We start from the raw sequence: 5,424 nt of genomic DNA, 5'->3' as shown, positions 1-5,424 counted from the left end.
AGCAGTTTTGCTCGGCGGGAAATATCGGGCTAAGAAAGCGTTCTTCAATTCTTCCCATGTAGTGACTGAGTTGGATGGCAAGGATTGCAACCAAACCCAAGCTCTGTCTCTCAGAGAGAAGGGAAAAAGGCGTAGTCTTATTGCATCTTGAGATACACCATTCGCCTTCACAGTGTCTGCGTACTGCACAAACTTGGTCAAATGTTCATTAGGGTCGTCCGTAGGATTTTCAGCAAATTGATGTTGTTGGACAACTGATAATAATGAGGGTTTTAACTCGAAATCATTTTGATCGGTAGCAGGGGCAGCAATGTTGTTGTGAGGTTCTTGTTGGGACGGGGTAGCGTTGAACTTAAGAGGACGATTTTGTGGTCCCACTGCAGCCATGGTAGGTTTCTCAACTGGTTCAGTAGTAGGAAATAAGATATCGGGAATATTATACCTTCGTTGGTACTCTAGCATTCGGCGTCTTAAATATAAGAATCGCTCTAATTCTGCGATTGGTGGTACTAAGTTTTTGCCTTATGAGCAAGTACTTGGCATACAACCGAGAAATAAGGGAAAGGAAATTAGTTTTTACCTCAGTCTATACTTCTCGTGACTGTATATAAAATATAGTCTATCGGATACTTGACTGCAAGTGCACAGTCTAGTCATTTAGTTTTAAAAGATATCGAACCCACAGGGACCGATGATCAAACTAATGTTATCGATGTTACTATGCTTAGCTAAGGCGATAATTTTTAGAGGTTTGGTTGAGCAAAAATCAAATCTAAAGAAAATTAAGTTTTTAAGATAATATTAATGAAGGGATGTCAGTATGCAACACATTAATTGTCAGGGATTCGATAAGTCACCGGTGTATATTTTAATTACCAAATACCTTTCAGTAGAAAATACTCATTTAAAAGGCTTTATCTCACACTCTCGTGATTGTTGACTTAGACTATACTTTTAAGTCAGAATGTACGCTCTCGCTGTCCCATTTGAAGTTAAAAATACTTTTTGAAAATAGATAAGTTCTAAATGGTTTTTATGTGCTCTCGTTGTTTTTAAAATCAATGCCTAGTTTTTACTATCCAGTTCGACCCTCACGCTCTCGCGATTGTCGGTTCTAACCTTAGTTAATTTCCCACTCTCGTGGCAAAACCGTATTAAATAGCTTCTCATTCTCGTGACAAAGTTAATTAAATTCAAATCAAAAACCACAGCCAGAAAGATTATTTGAGAAAAGAAGTTTACACCGATTATTATTAAATCCCGTCTAATTAAATTGTTTACATACCTATACCGATAGTTTAGCCGGACATGTTAAATAATGCAAACACAGACGAACAGAAACAAATTGACAATAAAGCAAACATGATTATTTAATAATAAAGCAATAATAATAATAATTGAATAAAAACCTGGAACTTTGATTAATCGAATATGCCGAATCTTGAAGTACTTGAGCAGTCCTCCACAAGTTGGTAGGATTCTGCTTCTTCGAAACAATTGCTTAAACTAAATTAAATAATTTCCGGTAGTTCCCCAATGTAGGAAACTACTACTTTTGGCTAAGCGGAAAAAACGGAAAGGGAAGAGACAAATCAAAGCTATGAATGGAACGGTAAACAAATTGCAGTAAAAGAAAACAATGTTTGCTGAAGAAAAATAACGGAAAACAAAATTGCAGTTGGAAAAATAAATGCAGAGAAATAGCTTGAGAGTTGGCTTCAGAGAGGAAAAACAAGCATCCCCTAGAGGTTTCCAACTTCCATCCTTTTATAGTACCCCTTTGGTCTTCGTACTTGAGAAAAATAAGGGTGACTTGGTTTAGTGAGAGATTCACGGGGAAGTGGGTTGAGGAGCGAAAACTGGGGTGACGTGGATCATTTCTGTTTGAAAATTCATTACGCTGCCTTTGCCTTTGTGACGGTCATGGTGGACCTGTGGCGTTCGTCACAACCAGGGCGTGACGATCGTGACGGGGCGTGTGACGAGCATCAGATGCACAAAATTCTTAAATTCAACTTTTTCTCTTATGTTTCCTCTTTTTTCCATTCCTTTTCTATACTTTGCTCATTTAAGCATGGGAATTGAAATACATGAAAAAATAACTCGAACACTTGCGGAATAATCGGAATATAAATGAAAACGGTACGATTTTTGAATGTAAATCAAGTCAAATGTACGATACATTTTCGTGTTATCAGGTTCTTGTACTGGGATTTTCCAACTTTTGACTCTTTCTCACGCCTTGCTCGTTTTTGTTCCTTTTTTCGCTTCAGATACTTATTAAAACCTGAAAAGAACAAAAACATACTACCAAAGCATAAAATACGCTAAAAGGAAGCAAATCAGACAGAAAACGGCAAAATAATAAAGTAAAACAACTAGTAAAAATGGTGTGAAAATCACTTATCATCGACCTAAAAAAGAAATATAAATACTAGACTTCCGTAGGAAGAGCCTTGCCTCCAAAAAAGGCAATATAAATGTTGGAATTCTACACGAAGATTGTCGTCGCTATAAAAGGGAACGTTAAAAGTGCTCAGTGCACAACAGTGTGAAGAAGGAGCCAGGAGGAAATCAATCACATACTCCTGAATAATATGAGATTAATTGTCCCTTTTTCGCACTCTTAGAAGTGGTTTTTACTTCTTGGGATCCTGAGGTCAAGGCCAAGAATTTGTATAGATACCTCAACTATGATTACGCAGATACCACATACAGAGCTTCTCACCTCACTGCGTGAGTTAGCTCTACACCTCACAATAAAACTTAAAAGTCTCTGACAGACTTAATCATCAAAGGTTGTCACGTATTATACATTTAGCAAGTACAAATAATAATAATAATAATAATAATAATAATAATAATAATTTTAGTTTTTACAAAATAATATTTAAGTAATTTTAATACTTATTAATGAATATGAATACCCACAGACAAATGTACCATCCAATGTGTATTTGTAGCCGTGAACTGATGGATAATTAAATATTCATTAATTTTATCTGTAGATACCCAATAAGAAGATTAAAGAATTGAAACGATCATACCAATTAAGATGATCTAGAACATGATTTATTGTACAAATAAAGTTAGTAAACAACAAAACTTATATAACAAAAGAACAACACGATCAAATATGATTTACATCTTCGTTCACTTATCTTGAGGATCCACTAACAAGAAACACTTGTCCTGTTTAAGATTCTCAAACATTCCTACATTATAATATAAATAAGATTTAAAGATTTTAATACATGAAAAAAAAGACAATTGTTGAATGGTGCTACAAATATTATTTTTTTAAAAGGTTTTTTATAACATCAATTAGGTAAAGAATATGGAATAAATCTTCCTCCAACTTAAAACAAGCAGCACACATAAGTTTAGATACTGAGAACGAAACCGCCCCTTAGCTAACTCCTTTTTAGAGGGAAGCTGATTAATCAACATACGCCAACTAAAGATTTGAATCTTAGACAGAACTTTGGTGCTCCACAATCTTTTAAACTACAGTAAAATCTCATAACAGTACCTAGTCTCTAATTGCTCCTTCAATAGTCCCTTATAACAAGAATTCACTGAAAACTTACCCGAACCATCACCAATCCAACCGAAACTATCCTTCATGTCCTTAAGAATACCCTGATGCAATACTTCTTGCTGTATACATTGGATATTCGACGCCAACTGCTGAACTGAATCATCTTGAGCGCCAAACAACACACGCATATGAATCATCCACCAATTCTAATTCTTTCCATCAAAGACTGGAAGCTTTGTGTTCAAGCTGCCGTTTCCTCAGTTCATCTTCGTTCTTATGCAAAATCACTCAAATTTCACTAACCCTCGTGTTTCCTAATAAATATGATTCTGTTTCGATTTCGAACTTCAATTCACTGTGAATTTCAAAGACGAAATCAATCACACACTTCTCACTTATAATTCAATGTGAATTTCATTAACTTTTAAAACATAATTGATTACAAAATTCTATATCAAACTGAACTAAACTTTAGCTTATATACAAAAGCCCAAGCCAAATGTAATATAAATGCAAAACCAAATTAACTCTAAATGAAAGAGAATATGAATTTGAATTACATTCTAACAAAAACAAGGCACCGTCGATCAATTAGATAAAGAATTTCTTAACTTTTATTTTAGTCTGAAAATATATTCTATATTATCATTTGTTTGATATATATTAAAATTATTTACAATGTTGAAATTTGTCGAACATGTCATGCACACTAAATGCTAAAGAAAATAATATATCAGATAGATATATTTTCTGATTACCTCCTTATTTTTTTCATGTATTTTTTCTTATCCAAGATTGTTTTTAAGGTGTGAGAAGCATATTGAAACCTAATAAATGATAAATTAAGTTGTAAACATTTTAGAGTTATGAAACTAATGTAGGAGAAATTTAGTTGAATTTTGTATTATCATGTTTACAAATTTGACTATACACTCTTTTTTATGAGAATTTATGTGGTGAAAATTATAAAAAGTTTAGAATAAATTTATTTAAGTTGAGAAATTATGGAACATTGATTTTTAACTAGTATTCTTACAAAACTCGTTCTTTAAACTTATAGTTTTAAGATTCTGAATGATATTGATGTATAAAAAAGTTCAAATTTCTGATCCATCCACCTAGAGGTGTTTAGATACAAAATATAAAGCACAAGACAGCTGAACCAAAAGAAACATTCATTTGCCAGCATATGAAAACCAATTATTCCAATCCCTTAAAACTAGAAGAATATATAGTTGAAAATCAAAAGTAAAAAGAAATGAGTATCATTCCATAAATAAATAAATAAAGAGAGAAAAAAAAACCATAACCATAATCCGATGTTGTTGTGTGTCTAGTGCAAATGTAAAACTATAATTTGAGAAGGTGTTTGAATAGAACAAGTCTGCAGCAACAGCAGCAGCGATCATTAATTCATCCAAGTAGTAAGTAGCATTGTTTGGTTTGTGTCCAACAGAAATGTAGTTTCTGGATCGGTGGTAATTAATGATAAAAAAATCAGAGCTCAGAGGCATATTTTCATCCAGTATTTCAGGAGAGGTAATGTTACCAAACATCACAATATTTATCATCACAGCTCTTTCAAATTTGCACCAGCCGGGAATCGAACCCGGGTCTGTACCGTGGCAAGGTACTATTCTACCACTAGACCACTGGTGCTTGTTGCTATGATACCAAAATCACAGTTAAACTCTTCCATGACTTCCATATATTTTGTAACCATGCTTTATAACAAAACTTAAAGGTTTTAAATGTGTTTTACTTATCATATTTTCTCTTCAAAAAACTAAAACAATTCAATATTTCCTCCCAACTATTTGATATTTTTACACTTATTTTTTTTATTTTAATATATTAACAAAATAAAGAGCATTTTTAATCTG

At 33.2% G+C, this 5,424-nt stretch overlaps 2 non-coding genes across 2 annotated transcripts; both read right to left on the bottom strand.

The window, feature by feature from the left end:
* Nucleotides 1–5,041: 5,041 nt before the first annotated feature.
* LOC127089993 (small nucleolar RNA snoR114) lies at nucleotides 5,042–5,120 on the bottom strand. Its single transcript, XR_007791537.1, has one exon. It is a non-coding gene; the product is annotated as a small nucleolar RNA snoR114 (small nucleolar RNA).
* A 9-nt stretch (nucleotides 5,121–5,129) lies between these two features.
* Nucleotides 5,130–5,200, bottom strand: TRNAG-GCC (transfer RNA glycine (anticodon GCC)). Its single transcript has one exon. It is a non-coding gene; the product is annotated as a tRNA-Gly (tRNA).
* Nucleotides 5,201–5,424: the final 224 nt, after the last annotated feature.

This window comes from Lathyrus oleraceus, chromosome 5, assembly GCF_024323335.1.
Source record: "Lathyrus oleraceus cultivar Zhongwan6 chromosome 5, CAAS_Psat_ZW6_1.0, whole genome shotgun sequence".
Lineage (NCBI taxonomy): Eukaryota > Viridiplantae > Streptophyta > Magnoliopsida > Fabales > Fabaceae > Lathyrus > Lathyrus oleraceus.
Note: the sequence above shows the minus strand (reverse complement) of the source record. Positions and strands in the feature narration are given on the sequence as shown.